Source organism: Anabrus simplex, chromosome 3 (assembly GCF_040414725.1).
Source record: "Anabrus simplex isolate iqAnaSimp1 chromosome 3, ASM4041472v1, whole genome shotgun sequence".
NCBI classification, from domain to species: Eukaryota; Metazoa; Arthropoda; class Insecta; order Orthoptera; family Tettigoniidae; genus Anabrus; species Anabrus simplex.
In genome coordinates, this window is record NC_090267.1 from 80,125,514 (window position 1) to 80,148,005 (window position 22,492).

General features: G+C 36.6%; 1 protein-coding gene and 1 pseudogene across 1 annotated transcript in view; both read right to left on the minus strand.

The window, feature by feature from the left end:
* Cep97 (centrosomal protein 97kDa) overlaps window positions 1-22,492 on the minus strand; it is a 275,047-nt gene that overhangs the window by 117,363 nt on the left and 135,192 nt on the right. The gene's annotated exons all lie outside the window — the stretch shown is intronic.
* On the minus strand, window positions 552-1,413 carry LOC136865876 (uncharacterized; annotated as a pseudogene).

Consider the following 22,492-nt stretch of genomic DNA (forward strand, 5'->3'; position numbering starts at 1 on the left):
CATAGATAAAAGAAACAGAGCCAAACAAACAGTTGTTGAATCCAAAAAGAAGTCATGAGAAGATTTTGGTGATAACCTGGAAAGGCTAGATCAAGCAGCAGGGAAATCTTTCTGGACAGTAATAAAGGATCTTGGGAAGGGAGGGAAAATGGAAATGAACAGTGTTTTGGGTAATTCACGTAAACTCATAATAGATCTCAGGGAATCACTGGAGAGGTGGAGGGAATATTTTGAAAATCTTCTCAACGTAAAAGGAAATCTTCATGATGGTGTCGTGAACAACGGAGCTCATGGGGAGGAGGATAATTATGTTGGTAAAATTACACTTGAGAAAGTGGAAAGGCTGGTAAATAAACTCCATTGTCATAAAGCAGCAGGAATAGATGAAATCAGATCTGAAATGGTAAAGTACAGGGTGTTTCAAAAAGGACTTTACAACTTTGAAAGCTCATAGTTATTTATTAATTTTACTTACAGAAATGGTTTTGGTGTCATCTTGACTGACAATAGATCAAGTTTTACCTAAACAGGTTGAATGTGACCTCCATCGGTCATGGGGCATACACCCCATCTGAAGAAGATTTCTTGCCAAACTCGCTGCAGCATGTCAGGCGAGACTCGTTCAATTGCGACATAGATTCTACGTCTGAGTTCTGGCAGAGAAGCCAGTAAGGGTGGAACAAACACTGTATCCGTGACAAATCACCACAAGAAAAAGTCAAGAGGTGTCAGGTCTGGTGAGCGTGGGGGTCATGCAATTGGTGCACCTTGTCCAATCCACTTACCCGGAAAGCGTACATTCAGGAAATCCCGGACATCGGAGAGGTAGTATGGCGGTGCGCCATCTTGCATGAAGTGTATGCTGAGTTCTTGGTCATCAGCGTCAATCTGCGGGATTAAAAAGTTTTACAGCATATCTAAGTACACTATTCTGTTGATAGTTTTCTCACTGAAGAAGTAAGGCCTGTAAACTTTGCTTTTGCTCAATGCACAAAACACGTTCAATTTTGGGCTTTCACGTTCATGTTCTAGCACTTTCACTGGATTTTCACTGCCCCAGATCCTACAGTTGTGTCTATTAACTTTACCACTTAAGTGAAAAGTTGCCTCATCGCTAAAGATAATATTTCCAATGAAATGTTCATCTTCTTTCAACCGATGTAATGTATCCACACAAAAGTCCTTACAAGCAATCTTATCAGTGTCTTATAGTTGCTGTGCCATTGTGAATTTGTATCGATTGAGATGTAACCGTTTTCTCAACACATGCCAAATAGTCGTATGTGTGACGCCCAGCTCTCGAGAAGCGTGCCATGTCAATTTTCGAGGACTGTGCTCAAAGCGTTGTCTCACTTGCTCTACGACATCGTCAGCCACCTTTGCTGCAACTGCCGCTAGCGCTTGCAGTGGCATGATTCTGTACTAGCGTACCACGCGAGGCAAAACTTGATCTATTGTCAGTCAAGATGACACCAAAACCATGCCTATAACTGAAATGAATAAATAACTATGAGCTGTCAAAGTTGTAAAGTCCTTTTTTTGTGAAACACCCTGTATATTGGGAAGGTAGAGATGAAATGGCTTCATCTATATATATATATAAAATAAGAGTTTTGTCTGTACATTGCTCAGAATTTGAACAGAATGGTATTTCTGTATTGGTCATGTCCACAGTAACAAGGAAATGCACTTTTACTTTTTCATAATTTCGGTCTGTCTGTCTGTCTGTCTGTCTGTATGTACACGCATCACGAGAAAATGGCTGAAGAGAATTTAATGAAAATCGGTATGTAAAGTCGAGGGATGAGCCACTACAATCTAGATTATAAATAATTTTATTCACGCTGAGTGAAATGGTAGTTTAGGGGAAGGTCTAAAACTTAATTCTCAAATATTTATGTTATTAGTGGTCCTATCGATAAATACTACATAACTAAAGTTATATAGAATTAAATTTCCCATCATTTATGTCTTATACATTTTTACCGTACCGACTGTGATAACACAGATATTCATGAATTTGTATTTTTGTTGGCAAGTCGATATCAACGCCGAGCCACGAGAAAATGGGTTAACAGAATTTAATTAAAATCGGTAGGCCTATATATAGAGTAGGCGAATAAGAATCTACAGTCTAAGCTATAAACAATTTTATTCACCCTGGATGAAATTGTAGTTTTGGGAATGCACATAAAATTTAATTTTTAAATACCTATGTTATTTTTCTTATCGAAAAGTACTATATAACAAAAGTACAGAGAATACAATTTCCGATCCTTTATTTTATTTTTTTCAGTTTTACCGTACCGACTATAAGAGTGGTATTTCAGAGTCAGAAGAAAACTAAATGTGAAGGGCTACAATATCGAAAGCACATAACATTGATCAACAATAACATTATAATACACTGACCATTGTTTGTTGTGATGTTCTTTGCCTCTTATGCTGCCAATGAACTCGGATAAATGGGATTACTGCTGCGTATCGAGTATAACAGCCTCACTGAATATTGGCGGGAAATACCTGGGGAGTTAAGATAACTTTCTTCTTTGGCATGCCGTTCCTCTGGTTCATACATTTTCTGATACTGCTGATATGTAACACACCGTTTCATCATAGTATTGCAGCTATTCGATCCCCACTATGACGTGCTATTTTGAATGAGCAGTGTGCACACTTATGCTTACTACTTAGTAGTAGTAGTAGTAGTAGTAGTAGTAGTAGTAGTAGTAGTAGTAGTAGTAGTAGTAGTAGTATGACCTGGTCTAGAATTATAATTTAGGACTATTCCAAATTATAGCACCACAATTCACTCAAGAATTCAAAATTCAAACCTGAAAAGAGCCGTTTCTTAAGAAAAGTGTCCTTCTCTTCACTTTTATTAAATTCTACATTCATTTTATTCCAAATTAGCAGTGCCTCCAAGTCAGATTTTTCCGCCGCCAGTGTAGTGAATTGAGGTTTTCCGACTCATCGGGTACTCCTAGGAAACAGATTAGTAAAAGGGCATAGTTTTTGCCCTGGGACTCTCCACTCTTTGTCCTCCAGAAATAAAAGTGTGTTCACGGCTCACGGCTGTCTGCGGCCTGGTCATTCCAGCCCTGGAACTTTGGACTGTTAGATTGCCAGCTCAGTACTGGTTGTTAAAAGTGAGAATATGTGTGGTTTTTCATTTGATTCAGTATTTCATATGGTAGCATTGGTTTTAATCTCAACATTTCTACTAGTGTAATTGTAATGACCTATGTTGATTTCAATTAAAAAAAAACAACTAAGACATTTTTTTTGAGGATTTAAAAAAGGCATGTGGAGAGAGAGAGTGCTATTTTAATGAAAACTCCACAACTTGATTGTGACTGATGGTAGGCAAGAGAGCCTACCGTAACAATAAAAATTTCCTAACCCAGTCTTCACATAAGAAAAGACGTTTGGTGACTTCTCCGTTGCGCTTCTAGGGTAACGTTAAGAGCTATGCAATTTAATACAATCTTACTCACAACGTGTACATTACCTAACCTAGAATTCTATATACAATATAGAATTCAGAAGCGAAGCACGGGTACATCAGCTAGTTAGCATATAAAGTGCAATCACAACGTATATCTCGTCCATAGTGACTGGTTTCCAATCCCGCATTCTGGAACGAAGTGATAATAAGCCCCTAGAGAGGATTCTTTGCTCAGGATATTAATTTTTTTCACGTACTATTAGTTCCACTAACTTGTCCGTAAAACACATCTTGAAAACCTTCACACCATCACATTCCCCAACTGCTTCATTCTGATGTCCAGAGTTCCCTATGAACTGTTCTATTTGACCCATGTAATTAGACACGTTTTCCCATCAAAATGTATTAGCCATGACATGCACATTACCATTCTGCGTGCTATCATTCGTATCTGATTCTGAACCAAGGACTTCATGTACAGCAATGTCATCAACATCACTCAAATCATCATCTGATTCTAACAAACTTTCGTCAGAATCACTGAATTGTTCAAAAACATCCTCTATATCAACGCTCGATAACCCGCACTTGCATGTAGAAGACATCTCCATTCACAACCTACGGAATGCAAGAGAGCGTGTGATAAAGAAAAAGGACAGGAAAAACAGTCTCAAGAGAGCCCTAAATAGACAAAATTTATGATTATGTTCACAGCCAGGTTCTTCCCCGAGAAGAAATGAAGGTATAATGAAAGAAGTGTGCATAGTAGTCACCAAATAGCACACAAAAAACAGTGCTTGCCCCTGGTGGCAGAGATAAACATTCCTTGAAATATCATTCGAAGTTCAGTGACAAAACACTATCAAAATAGGCAACAACGTATATCGTTCGAAAGCTCAAACCAGAACAACTACAATTGTACATCAGACCGTAACCCAGAAAAAATATGGCGGACTTCAGTGGGTGACATGAAAGGTTAAGGGGAAGATTAAACGGGGTTATTCCGAGTCACTTAAAGAAAACATCATGAGTCGAACGTTTTGAAATGCAACTCATTAACTCAAAATATGAATAATTATCCACCAAAGGCAACGTCATCGCGTAATTCTACTGAAAATCTAACTGTAATTTCAGTGGGAAAGTATCGAAGGGAGGATTATTACATCAAAGCCAGGTTGAAACAGACACATATATACACTATAAAAATATTTCACATAAGGAACTCCAGACAACAAATAAGATCAATAGATATTAACGAATAACATTATTAACATTACATGAAGTACCATTCAACATCGTCATTAACTACAGCCCAAAATGTAAAACATGTAAACATATACATTTCTCAAACACAATGTCAACTCTCCAAAATCCTATCATAGGTTATAAACTTCATGGCTCTGATCTGTATTGAATTGTAAGTACATTTGGTGTTTACCCGACAAAATTCATTAAATCTCAGCCATAGACGCCCAAGAGAGTTTCGGTGTACTCGGTCTGCCATCTAGTGGGGGCCTAGAGTAAAACGGAACGTCGAAATTGACGAGCAGACAGCCAGATGGCGTCAAATTGAAATGTCTGCACACGGTAGCTGAGGCCATACGATTATTATTATTATTATTATTAATACTATAATATGTAATATTCTAAATTACATTAATTAGGGACTAGTTTCGGCCGGGGCTGGCCATCTTCAGCCTTAATATAAAACATCTAATAACTAAACAAATGTACATGCACACAATTGACATAAAACAAATGAAACAAATATATACAAATTGACATTAAAAACTGGGATGTAATTATACTTAAATTTGAAAATAAACTAGGTTCTAACATCTTGAGTATGCTCATCATTGAGACTATTTCAAGTATTAATTTATATACACAGAACTGTTAGTTCTAAAACAGCTAATCATTAATAATTCAATAGTAAATGGGAACTGGTAAATGTTGATCCCGTAGTTCACATCACCAAATCTATTTGAGTGGTCTTAGCCATATGCAAGCCAATGAACACTTCCAATTTCTTTGAAATCATTTCTGAAAAGGCTAGGAAAGCAACAGATAGGGAATCTGCCACCTGGGCGACTGCCCTAAATGCAGATCAGTATTGATTGATTGATTGAACACCGCTGTAAATAACCACTAGCTGACGGAGAACTGTTAGATGTTGTTTCATTATCAATCAAAGTAATAAAATGAGATGCTCTCATGGTGCTTGTTAAATCATGCTGAAATGTTGTTGGACATTGTCAGGACGGCACATGAAGATGTGGTTAACACAGATAATATATTGTGTCTGGTATAAAATTTGCAATTCAATGCGGTGCCCATGAAGTTAACCTGAATAAATTAGATAAAATTAAATTAATGAATTGAATGAGAGAATGTGTTAGTTAGATGGCATTGGTTATATGAGACCTCTCTATTCAGCATGAGGTGTGTGGCCTATTGTTGTGTGTGCTTCAGACTAACTGTTGTGAGATTCAAATGAAAAGGAAGCAGGGGGGAGGGGAAGGTCCTGAAGGAGAGCGGAGAGGAGGGGGGAATAGTATCGAATGGTGGACCACTACATTAATTTAATAATTATATTGTATCTCCAAAATCCACCTAAATTGTTCGAGTAGGTTCAGTGATATTTGTATGATACTCTTGAACACCTAAAACACTAGTCACCTTAAAATTCACCGCAATTGATGACACACCATCCTCTTGTAATTTATTTAGAAAATGAAGAAGGTAATCTTCATTTCAACTCACGAGGAATGTAGTTAGGTTTCGTTTACGTACCTGCCTCCGCTGTAAAAAACTGAAAATTATTCAATTGCACTATTTTTGTAACCATTTAAAATTATCTTTATATCTCAGTCGTAACTCTGAGTCACAATTTTTTGGTACTTTCCGGGAGTGATTCAATTTTGTAGTTAGGTACGTTGGCTGATTGAGAAAGTTTGCGTGGCACCCGAACTGGATCAACATCTATCTACGGGTATAACATTTTCCCTAACAATAAATTTGATATCAAAACCATTAATGCACATAACACTAGTATCACTTGGTTCGATGTTTTCCCTATGAATACACCTAACCCCAATTTACCTTAATATTTGGTCTTTTTGAAATCTGAATACTGAAGCTTTTGCACAAACTTTGTAATTGGACTTACATCCAGGCACACATCACATACAACCTATCTGATTAAAATATAAACATATGCACAGATAACTGAAATATAAAGAAAACAGGTTCTGAGAAGAAAACGAGGACAATAACCGTATCACCAACGGAATTGTTCGAATAAATAAGCTTTTTAAGAACAAACAGCTTCTTATGGCACTGAAAGAGGCTGTATAGCCTTTATAAGGTTATAAATAAGTATAATTTTGATTAATAATATGGATATAGATACTTTCGATAGGTCGGTTAAGGTATGAAGTATTGTAGTTGGTCTTGCTCAAACCTTCAGCTTCAAGGAGGAATAAGTTAAAACACCAACAGCTTCAATTGTAACCACTAGATCGCAGTATAAGCATGTACCATGCAAGCAGTGCTCGTCACTCCATCACGTGCAATGTTTACTAGATGACAACCAATGCTCGGCACTCCACGCTGACAGGTTAATTGTTATTTAGTTCGTTATTTCATATTTACCTGATAGCCATTTCATTCACTTAAAATTTTAGGGAATACGAGGATTTCACTATACCAGCAATAAAATGTGAACTGTATTTTCTTTCAAAACACTCAATCTTATGTTTTATTGACAGGAAATGTAATTATATACCGAGCGAGTTGGCTGTGCGGTTAGGGGCAAGCAGCTGTGAGCTTGTATTTGAGGGATAGTGGGTTCAAACCCCACTGTCGGCAGCACTGAAGATGGTTTTCTGTGGCTTTTCCATTTCATACCAGGCAAATGCTGGGGCTGTAGCTTAATTAAGGCCACGGTCGCTTCCTTCCCACTCCTAGCTCTTGCAACTTTTACAAGAATTACCCGGTATTTTACAACTTTACAACTCTATCGACACAGATGAGGCTGTCATCTACATGACAGAGCTTTTGAACAATTTGGAGTCACCTAGAGTACCCTCAAACTTTGAGCGGAAAATTGTGGTACCGATTATCCTTCTCAGGAATATGAGTCCTACTTCCCTCTGCAATGAAACATGACTCCTAGTCACAGAACTGATGCTGAATATTATTGAAGCCACCATCATGACAGGATATTCTGCAGGCGAAGTAGTATTCATTCTTCAGATTCAAATCATCCCTTCAGATATATCGTTTCAATTCAGACGTCTGCAGATACCCGTTTGAGTTTTGCTATATGCATCAACAAGGCACAACGACAATTCCTTAAAGTTGTAGGACTCGATCTTCAGAAACCGTGCTTCTCACATGGTCAAATGTATGTGGATTGTTCAAGATGATGATGAGCTTGTTGTTTAAAGGGTCCTAACATCTAGATCATCGGCTCCTAATGGTACAAAATGAGATGAAATGAAATGACAAAAACAAAAAATCCTCCAATGACCACAATTCAAAACGTGAGGACAAAGAATGAATGGATGGATGGATATGAATTTAAAACGATCAGTGGAACCGACCCACAGTGCCTAACATGCACAGAAGCTGGCGTAAAACAATAGTATTACTGACCAAGGGACTGATTCTATAGCGCGATACTGAATCGATGATGCTTGTAGTCGAAAGGAGTCCAACATACAAGTCATCTGCCCCTCATAATGGTACTTATCGCTAGAAGAGTAGAACCATGGTAGTTGTCATGTTGCGGTACTAATCAAGAGTAGCGTAGACTCGCAGTATTCCACACATTATAGTACTACTCACAGGTAATGAAATTCGCACATGTATTAGAGACCTACTGTGTTTCGCACATTGCGGCGCCATTGACAGGCAACGCAAACCTATGGTGTTCATCACATACGTGTACTAACCACAGGGACTCGTACTATCCTGTGGTGTTCCTCATATAGTGGGTACTAATCACAGGCAAGCCAGAACCATGGGTTCCGTCATCCCATGGTGTTGCTTATATAGTGCTACTAATCACAGGTACTGTAAAAGCCGTCGCGCTCTCGTTTGCTACTAATCACAAACTTATTTGGTACCTAACATAGTGGTACTATGCGCAAGGGAAAGCGAGCCATGGTGTTCCCCACGTGGTGGTACTAATCACACCGAGTTCCATGGTTCTAATATAATCATCCCTAGGTCGCCTCTTTTAGTCGCCTCTTACGACAGGCAGGGGATACCGTGGGCGTATTCTTCGTCTGCGTCCCCCACCCACGAGGGGTGAATTTTCAAGAGTTGAAAGGCAAACGCATTATACATCTTACTTGCAAGTGGAAGGACATTTAACTCATAGTGCCATGCAGCCAATCTATCGACTATGCGAGCTGCTGCTAAAAATGCTGGGGGGCGATCTGTCGGCCACATTTTCTTTTGCTTGTATCCTCAATTTCTGCTGCATGATGGCGGTGTAAGTAATACTGCTGAAAAGATTTAAGCTTTTACTCTCTGAAAATATCAATAACATGCAATATTGATATCAGTGAAGTTTTATAAAAGCTTTCTTTCAATGCATTGTATGTTTCGCGCGTGGTAGCCCTGCACTCTGCCGCTTTGTGTCACTTGTTTGTTATCTCGTTTGTTTATTTAATTCTAATGGTGTAAGGATGGATAAATATATGAAATATGATTAAAATACGCAATATTTTAACATTAAGGGATTCATTAGAGAATAATTTATCGACTGACAAGTGCTTGAAGTAAAGAAGAGATTTTGTTTATTTAACCTGCGCGTGGATAATTTGTAAAAAAAAATATTCATAATTCTCAAAAAGTACTATTAAGAATTGCATAAAACAGATTTTTATTCAAAATTAGCTGAATATTCTCACAAAGGTATCATACCCATGATAAAAGTACACTATAAACGTAAAAAAAATAGGCCAAGTTTTGAAACCTACGTTTTTCAAAAAATAATAAAAAAATCTGTACACTTTTAAATAAAGAACTAATGCAATTATAGTTACACTCACATTTTTTCTATTCACCTGAGTGCTATGAAAAAAATAAAAAACAGGGATTTCCTTTTAAAAATGTAAGTAGGAGAATATTTTTCCTTAGTGGGTGCACTTTCATTAAAATTGTCTTGGCATTCTTAGTGCAACCACTGCATTACAGCACGGCACCAAAAGGGTTAATATAGTTCATCTGGAAGCTCTATGAGGAAAAAATTAGTTTGCTTTTTATATAATTTTATTTTATATTGTTTTAATATTATTAATTTGTAGCATCCACCAACCTGGTATCGTAGGCACTAAAAGTAACTAAATAATTAAAAATGAAATAATGCACTTCATGAAATTTATGTAAAATCTATGTGCAGTAATAAATATAATGTTTTTGATTTTAAAGAAATTATTTTAAAACATCTAATGGTTGAATTAATAAATGCTGGCAAAGATGCAGGTACATACTAGTAGGAAATAATACATCAAGCTGGATAGAGACCTTCCAGAAGAGTGATACAGAAGCAATCTATTGCTTATACTATGATAGATCAATCAGATGAACTAACTGTAAATGCTAGGTTGAAACAGCTCAACTTAAAAGGGTATCTTTGATGATGATGCTGCCTGTTTAAAGGGGCCTAACATCTAAGGTCATTGGCCCCTGAAGGGTATCTTTATGATAATATTTAAAATATTGATTAAAATAGAACACTTGGAAAAATGGAGAAAACAAGATGCAATGTTAATGTTAACAACTGCAATATTAAATGGCTTCATAGAGCAGCAGGATTAGATGGGAACTGGGGAAAGGAACTTGTGTTTTTCCTGCCTGCAACATTGACACCAATCATAAGCAAAGCCTTATGGCGATGATGGGATAGGAAAGAGCTAGGAATACAGCCCCAGCATTTGCCTGGTGTGAAAATGAGAAACCACAGGAATTTATTCTACTGATGAAGAATTTCTGTTTCAGAAACAGAATAAGAAAGGTGAAAAAGTGTGAATTCAAATCACAGAGAGGTTAATAAGACAATTTTCCCTACATACTGTACCAGTAAAATATAGCCCAGATTTACTATTTAATTTATAATCGCACGAATTATGTCTCAGGGCAGTTCCAGGTAAATTATAGCTAGGGCTTGGTACAGGAGGAAGGGTCCTATCTACAAGAAAACTTGAAAGTTCTTTTAAAGAATGAAGTTTATTCAAATAAATGCATGTTGAATTGGATATCACCTTTGTGTAGATTTTCGTCGTCTTCAACATCGCCTATCAGGTAACCCGTACTCCTAGGTCACCAAGCTGAACTGCACTAGAACTTATTCTGCAGGCTTCGTTCGTCACCATAGAATGGAGCCGGAACACCCAGGTTGGTCCGACATGGGACTGAATTCGTACCCCTGAAGTTCTAGACGGTCTCTGATGTTCTTCGGCGACCTTGCGGGGTAATCACTCGTTTTATTACTCACACGAGCGTCCACAATTGCACAGTCTCCCGACACTTATTTGACACCAACGTTTGATTTAATATTGACGTAATATGACGTCGATCTTCACTAGTCTGTTGTAGATAGAATTTAAATGTTATTTAAAGATGAAGATGTGGATAGCATCAAATTAAGACAGGAAATATATCACAGTTCATGAGCATAAGCTTTAGAAATAACAAAACTGAAGACTCTTCACATATTATGCACAGTTCAGGGTTGCTTTCCACTGAAATATGGTCGCACTTGACACTACAATAAATATGCGACTGCTCAAGAATACATCCAATGGACACTGCTGTCAGTAATGAATTAATAAATTATTAAACACTTTGAGGAAAAAATAATGCTATCAATTATTATGCACAGTTCAAAATTCGACACAGTTTGAATTATGCATCGTTCACTTCAACCCAAAATTTGAAGAAATAATGAAGTTAGCAATTATTATACACAGTTGTAAATTAATTTCACTATGAATTGAGTATCGTTCACTTCTACTCAGAGTTAATCACTTGTGTCGAAGCACATGAGTATAAATTGTGTAATAGGTAATCACTTGCATTTAGGGTAGTGAAAAAGTTTAAACACTTTCATGATCACTTAATAAATGAAAGAAAATAAGCTGACTGAATTTTAAGAAATTCTACAGTTAATAGAATGTAGCGGTGTGTCACTTTGAAATTCACAACACTTGCAGGTAAGAAATAAGTTCCATAATTGTAAAGTGGTAAGAAGCCAAGTTCCACAATTATAAAGACTTGTCGCATGTCAAAGTTCCTATACGTGCACCAAAATCTAAGTTCCAATCAATTGACAGAATCTAAGTCCACTGTAAGACTTATCACATGTCGGAGTTTCAATACATGCACAAAATCCAAGTTTCAATCGACTGTCAGAATCTAAGTCCACTGTAAAGACTTATCACATATCAGAGTTTCTACTCGCATACAGATTCTAAGTTCCAATTAACTGACAGACTTGTAGAATTCAAAGATAGATTTTGCCAGCACTTTGTCTCGACGAACAGAGTAATGATGCAGCGTGGTGAGTCAGACTGGACTCCCAGCTATGACTGCCTTGGTTAGGCTGAGCTCGTCTTATATACGATATCATCAGATATCATGATTTCTATGAAGTTGAATAACTCGAGAATCCCTCAATGGATTTACCTTAAATTTAATATTAGAGACGTTTACATGATTCTCTACAAAATGACGTATCTCTTGAGTTGATACGATCATTCCTGAAGGAGTTTTGAAAATTTCCTAGTCGAACATTCGGGAAGGTGTGACGTTTCTTCTAGAACACGCCAGTCCTTGACGGGTAGCACATGGCAGAACACGCGGGTAGCCTATCTTGCTCCTGCAACCATGTCACTCGTACAGCTGTAGCTGCTTCAGGCGGGCTCGCTCCATTGAGCGTAGACAGACCCAGCTCGCAGTAAATGTCTCGCGTGATGATTAAATATTATTGATTAAAAAAAAATATGGCATGTACCGTGCATAACTGGTACAATACCACAAAACGGAAAGAAAAACAATACTGTAGGACAAAATCAAAATGCAGAGTACCACGAATGAAGTTATGAATCATACTGAAGGTACTGTGGTTATTTATAAAATAAAAAGCATATTATAAAACAATATTTTCAAGTTTTGTCTGGCTCCATGGCTAAATGGTTAGCATGCTGGCCTTTGGTCACAGGGGTCCCGGGTTCGATTCCCGGCAGGGTCGGGAATTTTAACCATCATTGGTTAATTTCGCTGGCACGGGGGCTGGGTGTATGTGTCCTCTTCATCATCATTTCATCCCCATCATGACACGCAGGTCGCCTACGGCCGTCAAATCGAAAGACCTGCATCTGGTGAGCTGAAAGTGTCCTTGGACACTCCCGGCACTAAAAGCCATACGCCATTTCATTTTTTCTTTTTTCAAGTTTTACATGAACTCACTTGGAAATGGCAATGATCATTTAGATATAATGGATATTTAAATAAGAAGCGAATTTTAAAAACATAAAAAGGCAATTAAAGCATTTTTGTTGACACATGTTAAAGTGAACTAATGCAGCACAAGTTCTTGGGTTAAAGAAATGCCATGATCTTTCACTCTTCTTACATGAATCATACCTTGAAAAAACATAAAATAGTAGGGTGTGGCTCAGTTGGGTGGATGCTGATGACCTGGTTGGTATGTACCGAACAACTGCAGTGGAAGAGAAGTGTGCAGCAGTTATCGTATAAAATTAATATATCCAAGACCATGTGATGTCCGCAAGGAAAGATGAATTACCATGCAGGAAATACAAAACTGGAGCAGATGGAACTCAAAGAACTTGGGCTGTATTTCTAGCAGGATGTCAGGATGGTGATAGAACAAGTTCTTTTAAAATTAATTTTCCTTAACGGTAAACAAGTTCTAGAAGTGATGACATGAGTACATTGTTAACTAAATACTTCAAACATAGCATACGCAATAGAAAGCAGTAAGAAGGGCATTCCTCCTTTCAAGATGGAGAAATCAACATTGATAGATGACTTGAAAGGCTAGCTCATGTTATAAGGTTATCACCTGAAACCTAACCCAATCACAACACAATTCTGCCCTTTTCACCTCAAGAACAGGGAGGCAACGAGAAAATAAGAGTGTTTCTTGAGATAGCACTCTTCTTGAACATCGTTTTACTTCAAAATTTCTAGGAGTCATGATGGAACTCTCTCTCTCTTAACTTCAAAAAAACATTATTAACACATTAAGGTCAAAGGCCATTTGGGCTGTGTCATTTATTGTGGATAATGATGATGATGATGATGATGATAATAATAGCAGGCATACAGGCGATACTCTGATGTGGCGCGTCCCTGGTGGTGGACAGGGGGGTCCTCACCAGCTTGCTGGCGGACTTAAACGAAATAAAATAGCTCTCGCGGACCAAACACACATATGAATAGTAACACAGTAAAGGTTTCCACCTATTCAGTACTAATATGTATTTACAATGTTATAAATTACATGGAACTAGTTTCGACTCACCTAGGGGTCATCATCAGCCATATTAAAGCATACATAAGTTTTTGTCGAATCCTAAAACATGTTATTTTTTTAACTGTGATAATCGTATGGATTTTATAATTTATAAAGTGAAGTTTGGTAATGAGATGAGAAATGTTAGTATGGTACAGGTGAGTAGTAAATAATAATATATATACAAACAAGTTTGGAACAAAGTACTAGTGGGGTGCTTAGAGTTGTAAAAATATAACCTCGTGGATGTCAGTAGTCCTCGTACTAAAGAAACAATGTAAAATAACACATATAAACATATATACAAGTATGTACAAAGTCTGGAGAGTAAAGAGTGATACTCTTTTAATGTCGAGTCGGCTTGACACTGATCACTTAAGTGGAGAAATTAGGTATTTGGTGTATTAAAGCTGTGTTGGTCGGTTGCGTTGTTGATTGTTGGACGTGAAGTTATTTTAAAATTTCTGGTTGAGAAGAAGGTGGAAAGTGCGCGTGGATATATTGATTCTCAGTTCTTAGCGGAAACCAAATTGGACCTGTTTAAATGGAGAAAGTCGGTAAAAACAAAAAATGGAGATAGGAAAAGGTTAACATAAAGTGAAAGGACGCTTACCTCGCGCTGCGGTGTGTGTAGTATAGCTGATGGTGTGCGATAGAAGTGTGGGCAGAGAGGAGGGCAGGCGCGTGCGGGTTAGGAGGGGGTTAGGAAGAGTGGAGGTGGCTTGGGGTGAGGTGGGGGTGGGGAGCTTTTAAGGCGGGGCTGAAGGGTGTGGGAAAAAGGGTAATTGTCTCGGAAAAGTACCTTTGATTAGACTTAGGATTGAGTTTTGGTTGGCTGCATTATTGTTTCTGAGGAAAGTGATGAATAGATCGAAGAGTATGTTGGGTTTCTCTGAGATTTCATTGAGATTGTGACTGGCGTTGAAGTATTGGTCTAGGTGTATGTAGTAATTTTCCATTATGTTGAGTAAAGGGCCCTTGTTTGCTAATTCGAGGATGTCCATGTCCTGCTCGATACTGGTGAAATTATGGTTATAATCAAGCATGTGTTAGCCGATGGCTGAAAACCTGTTGTATTTTATTGCATTAGTGTGTTCGTGGTATCTGGTATTGAAGTTTCTACCGGTTTGTCCGATGTAGGATTTTTCACAGGTGTTGCATTTGATCCTGTAAACTCCTGATTTTAAAAAACTGCTGGTCTTGTTGATGTGTGAAGTATTGTGTAAGACGTTCGTGTTCTTATTGTTGGTTTTGAAGGCTATTTTAACGCCTTGTTTCTTGAAGATATTGGTTAACTTGTAGACATCATTGTTGAACGTGAAGGTGGAAAATGTTAGAGGTTTAGTCACTTCTTTTTTGAGGGTAGTTTTAGGGCGATGTTTGTGTTTATTGATTATCCTTTCTATAAAATGATTGCTGAAGCCGTTGTATTTTGCAATTCCGCGAATTGTGTTAAGTTCGTTCTTTAGATCTTTCTTGGACATAGGTATGCTGAAGGCTCGGTGAACTAGGTTGTTGTATGTGGCTCGTTTGTGGGACTGGGGATGCACTGAATCTTGGCGAATGGTGGAGGCTGTTTGAGTAGGTTTTCTGAATATTTTATAACTGAAAGAATCTGAGTTTCTAGTGATAGTTAAATCTAGGAAGTTGATTTTTTGATTTGATTCGGATTCTAGTGGGAATTTGATATGAGAATCAATAGTGTTGAGTTTTAAGAGGGTGGTGGAGGCATTAATTGATTGCTCATTCATGATTACGAAGACATCGTCAACATATCTGGCCCAAAAGAGAATGTTTCCAAATTCATTGTCAATTTTGGTGTGTTCGAGGAAGTCCAGGTATATTTCTGCCAAGATGCCTGAGGCCGGTGACCCCATTGCCAAACCATCTTGTTGATATATAACATTGTCGAAAGTGAAGAAGTTGTTGTTGATGATTAGTTTTAATACTGTGATAAAGTCTTGTCTCTAGTTTGCTTAAGTGGCTGTTTTTGTTTAAATTGTTTTTAATTATTGGAATTAATTTTGATACTTGTATGCTTGGGTACATGTTTACAATATCGAAAGAGTGGATGGAGTAATCCGGTTGCAAATTGAAATTGTTAAGTTTTCTACTAGCTCTGATGTGTTTTTAATGGACTTTTTGGATAAAAATTGATAATTTTTTCTTAAGAAACGTTGGATGAATTGTGATAATTTGTATAAGGGGCTTGGTCTATAGTTGATAATTGGGCAGATGGGAATTCCAGCTTTGTGTATCTTGGGGAGAGCTTTTACAGTGGGGAGTCCTGGGTTCATATGTATGAGTTCATTGCAACACACAATATTAATTCTACAACTTTTATTATAATTTGTATACACCTTATTCAATACATAAAAACTGTTGTTTAGATGAAATTACAACATATATTTCAATCAGAACTAGTTGAGTTTTTTAAAAATGTACATATCCCGGTCAATAGGACGGTGTTTCATATTATGCGTAATAGCTTTACTGGTTGCTTTTTACAACCACGCCCTCTGGAGCTCCAACAGGTTGCCGTTCCTCAGTTGCTCCTTCCACTTTCCCCTATTTCTCCCCTTCGGTCCCGACCAACCTTGGACACTTGGTTACTATCACAACACTGCTCGCTAGGCTTCATTGTGCTTTGCATGGACAGCGATCTTTTCAGGTGAGTCACGTAAAAACGTTTACGTTATAAGACGTAATTTTATATATTGCCTCTTCAGTTAAGTGATAGTTTATCACAATCCTATTATTATAGGTCCGCAATGAACTGAGAACGTTGTACTTGTTAACATCTTAAAAGACCGATTGCTCGTTTCCACCTTACTAGGATTGATCCATTAAAGCGACTCTGAAGATTTTATTGAAGTATTTTATTACGATTCTACGTCACGTTTTAAGAAGTGTGATAAATTAAGCTAATGTTTCTTCAAGACTATTTTATTTTTAAGTTGTTGTTCTTTTAAAACCATGTTATTTTATAAGTGAGCAAACCGGTTTGCATATGTTTTTATCAATTTATGGTTTAAGACTCGCAAGTCTCGGACTTGTAGAAAATATGGACTTTGAGACAGTATAATCGTAAAACAGTTTTAAGTTGTTAATATGGTTTTAAATTGTGTTCAATTTGACGTAGATAAATTTATATGATTGCCAATTTTTCCACGAACCTATATCAGCTGATGATGACGCAGAGGGGCGTCGGAACTAGTTCTGATTGAAATATATGTTGTAATTTCATCTAAACACCAGTTTTTATGTATTGAATAAGGTGGATCCAAATTATAATAAAAGTTGTAATCTTGGTTCAATACGGCCAAACAATGAAATTTATTAATTTAACAATATTAATTCACTCTGTAAAATTGGAAGACATGAGACTTTTACAGATGAATTAGATAAATAAAAAATGTTAATAGTGGGCCTTCAAGAAATGAGAAACACAATGGAAGAACCTTTTGAATCACAAGGTTATAGAATTTATAATGGGATACCTGACCGAGGAGTTAAGAATCAAAGTCCCCAATTTGGAACAGGATTTATAGTGAATTTAAAAAATATCGATTCTATAATTGATTTTCAAGCAATATCACCAAGAATTGCAACTCTCACCTTTAAAACAAAAAAAAAATTATACATTAATAAATGCCCATGCCCCTACTAATGAAATTATTTTCTAACACGAACAAAGAAAGAAGTGGATAAATTTTGGGATCTCCTTGAACACATAATAAACTAAGTAAATAAAAATAATGTTAAAATGTTATTAGGGGACTTTAATGCCCAATTAGGAAGGAAAAATAAGTATAGAGATATAATTGGGAAATGGGCTCCACACAAATTTACAAACAAGAATGGCCATCGACTTGTTGAACTTTGCAGAGAGCATAACCTTTTATCTAAATCAACATATTTCAAAAGGAAATTAAACAAGCTTAAAATTTGGAACATCCTGATTGGAGGAAAGGGAATGGTAATGAGACCATGTTTGTATGGATACATTTTTCCATCAGGAAATTTATAATGGAAAAGTATTAAGAGGAATAGATACATTGTCAAAATAAAACAAATTCACACCAATAAAGAATAATAATATCAAAACTAATAAAGTAAAGAGGAATTATGACCCACACCAGTTAATAAAAAAATGACAAATACAGTATAAGGAACAATAAAAGTGACAGATGACCTTGAAGAATTTATCCCAGTTCTCAAAAGACAAGCTGAAAATTTAGCTCTATTGAACCCTCTTAAAAAACGTGCCTGGTGGACGACAGAATGTGATGAAATTCATAAAGAGAGATATCAGGCATGGTTTAAGTTCCAAGCCCTTAAATCAGAAGAAAATGCTATCAACCTGAAAGATATCAAGAAGAAATTCTAACAAAATATTAGAAAAATTGAGAGAATTTCATAAGGATATAATAAATTCCATTGAAGTTAATTAATAATAATGTTATTGGCTTTACGTCCCACTAACTACATTTTCAGTATTCGGAGATGCCGAGGTGCCAGAATTTTGTCCCGCAGGAGTTCTTTTATGTGCCAGTAAATGTACTGATACGAGACTGACGTACTTCAGCACCTTCAAATACCACCAGTCTGAGCCAGGATCGAACCTGCCAAGTTGGGGTCAGAAGGCTAGTGCCTCAACCCTCTGAGCTACTCAGCCCGGCAGTGAAGTTAATTATCATAACACCAATTCTAGCGACTATTATAAAACTTTTGGAAGACAACTACAGAAATCACAACAAGCCTATAGTAATAACATTTGTTGACTTTAAGAAGGCATATGATTTTTCCATGTTAGAAATTTTACGGAATTTCGGACTTCATCCCAAATTAATTAAACTGACAGAAATTACTTAACTAACACAGTACCATATCAAAAGTAAGTTTAGAGGAGAGGTCTCTGAACTATTTTTGATTAAAACAGGTTTAAGACAAGGAGACTATCACCATTACTATTTAATTGTGCATTAGAATTTATAATAAGGGAATGGTACAAGGTCAAACAAAAGAACATAAAAGTGGGAAGCTCTAAACAAAATTTAAGTCTAAACTGTTTAGGATTTGCTGATGACCTCATTCTATTGCCCAACAATTTCAGGAAACTTGATACCAAATTAAATCTCTACAGGAAATAACACAAAAAATAGGTCTTATAATATCCTTTGGGATATTCCCTATGGGAATCAAACTGAGATCATGTTTACACATCCCCCCTGGTAAATAAAATAACAATTGTTGATAAATTTAAGTATTTAGGAAAAATCATAACTTATAATCTTAATGAGAAACCAGCTTGGCATAACAGATTAACCAAATAAAACAAAGCAAATGATATTACCACGACTACATACAATTAAAAAAAAAAAGCTTATCGATAGCAGTACAATTAAGACACTGTAAAATAGTCACACAGCCAGGAATAACTTATGCTAGTGAAACCATTTTTAAAACTACTAATGCAGTTGACACAGATAAAATACTTAAAAGAGAAAAATAATTAGAACATGCATAAATAAACACTACCACGATAATGGACAATAGCATCAAATAGAACAGTTTATAACGAAATTGAATCAGTATTGAGCATGACTAGGGAAAAAAACATTCCATTTGACTAGAGTGGTCCAAAGTAGGCCACAAAATATAAAATAAAAAATCATTCTTTGGACATCTTATCAGAAAACCTGACACCAGAATTAGCAGAAGAATAATTGAAAAATTATGGAATAGCAAGACCAAGATTAAATGGATCACGTAAATTAAGGAGGATGTTAAAGAACTACAAATAACAATAGATGATCTCAAAAACAAAACAGAAAAAATTAAGATAATAATTATTATTATTATTATTATTATTATTATTATTATTATTATTATTATTATTATTATTATTTGCATATGGACCCGGTTGGATCACTCATTACATTTATAATTCGCCTTTCTAACAGACCATATTGCTACCAAGATCAATAAAAGGTCTAATGGGAGGATATTTTCAACAGAACAAAGGAAGGCAGCATGTCTCAGAATGAAAAAATATTGGGCTAATAGGAAATCAAGAAATCCTTTGTATAATTGACTAACTGGCTAGAGTGGTCCAATGTAGGCCATACAATGTAAAATAAAAAATAAAAAAATGAAAAAATAATAGTATATATAAAATTATATATATATATATATATATATTATATTATTATTCTTATTATTTATCATCATCATCATCATCATCATTATTATTATTATTATTATTATTATTATTATTATTATTATTATTATTATTATTATTATTATTATTATTATTATTTGCATATGGACCCGGTTGGATCACTCATTACATTTATAATTCGCCTTTCTAACAGACCATATTGCTTTCATTCTTTCACTGCGTGCCTGTTTCCCTTCTTCTGACCACTTTGTCCCCGATCTTTTAGGGACTTCATTCTCTGGCTTTACTACCCAACTATTTATCTTGTGATGGTAAATGTTTCTGTCCAGTATTTCTGATGGTTCTATCTGGGCCTTTTCCAGATCATTTTTAACATCCTGTATCCATGGCACGTTCTTCAGTTTTTCAGTATATGTCAAAATCTTGTGGCTTAGCCTTGAAGACGATAGTCTGTGAATGTGTCCATAGAATTTCAGTCTTCATTTTCTGATGTCTGCGACAAGGTTGGACAGTCTTTCCATAGCTTTGCGTGATTTGAGTCTATACTCTTCTTCTTTTTCCTCTGGATCCAGAATTTTCCTCAAGATCTTCCTTCCCTCCTTCAAGATGTTTTCCAGATCACCTTTATTATTAAGTACCAAGATTTCACTTGCATACAGCACTTCAGGTTTAATCACCGTATTGTAATGTTTGATTTTTGTATGTATGGACATGCATTTCTTGTTGTAGACGTCACGGGTTCTCCAATATGCTCTTTAGAGTTTTTGTAATCAAACTTTCTGTGCTTCCTTTTCCAACCCTGTTGGTTCTAGGATCTCACCGAGATAATTAAAGTTTGCAACTCGTTTGATCTGCCCATATTCTGTTTGTAATTCCTGAATGTCGAATTTAGTGCAAATAAACTTGGTCTTCTCGAATGAGATTTGTAGTCCAGTTTTCTCAGCGCATTCCTTGAGGACTTCAATCTGTTTGATCGCTGAAATATCACTGTCTGTTAGTATTGCTACGTCATCTGCAAAAGCTAAACAACTGACCTTTATGTAATCGTTCTTTCGGCCAAGTTGAATGTGTTTCCAGTACTTCTGAATTTTCAAATCCTTCTCCCATTCTCGAATGACTTTGTCTAGAACAAGGTTGAAAAGCAGTGGTGACAACCCGTCACCCTGTCGCACGCCGGTCTTAATGGCAAAGGGCTCCGATACTTCACCCATGAATTTCACTTTTGATTTCGTGTCCGTGAGTGTTTCCTTGATGAGTCTTAATGGCTGGGTCAAGCCCTTGTTCTTCTAAGAGACTGTCGATCGACCGAATCGTACGTTTTCTTGAAGTCGACGAAACTACAAATAATCGGAGAACTTCGGTTTGCTCTACACTTCAATATCGTCTTCAAGTTAAAAATTTGTTCAACATAGGACCACCAAGGTCGGAAACCGGCCTGATATTCTCCAATTTTGTGTTCAAGCTGTTCTTGTACTCACTGAAGAAGACAAGCGAAGAAAATCTTGTAGGTGACTTGAATGAGAGAAATCTCTCTGTAGTTATTTACATCGGTTTTGTTACCTTTCTTGTATACCAGATGGATAAGTGCACATTTCCATTCTTCAGGTAGCTTTTCTTTTTTCCAGATGTCCATGATTATTAGTGTGAACTCCTCAAGTGTATTTGGGCCTATATTCTTTAACAGTTCTGCAACTATGCCATCTTCTCCAGACGCCCTGTTATTTTTGAGTCCGAAGATGTGTCTCTGGATTTTTTCTTTGGTAGGTGGTGGAGATTCAGAGTTTACGTGTACAGGAGTTTCTTTGGGCCATCGTAATGTTGGCTCCTGGCAATTGAGTAATTCAGAGAAATATCGAACCAACTCCTTACAATTATCCTTGTTAGACAGCGTGAGTTTTCCGTTTTGTTTTCGGAAGCATAAATTCTGTGGGGTGTATCCACGGATTCTTCCTGCAAAAGGCCTGTAGAAGTCTCGCATATTGTGATCTCGGAAATCTTTTTCTACAGATTCCAGTTGATCCTTCATGTATCTCCTCTTCGTTTGCCTAATTACTTTTGACACTTCCTTCCTTGTCTGAATATAATGCTGTTGAGTCTTGAGTGACTTCTTACAGTTATATTTCTGAAAAGCTCTCTTCCGCTCTTGCAGTGCTTCTTCATATGCAGAGTCCCACACCAAGGGTGTTTCGTATTCTTCTTCAATGGAATCATCTCTTTAGCTCTTATAATGATCTTGTCATGGAACTGTTGCCAGGTGTCCGCCTTTTCCTTTTCCCATTCTTCATTTATGTTAGTTTCCTTTATC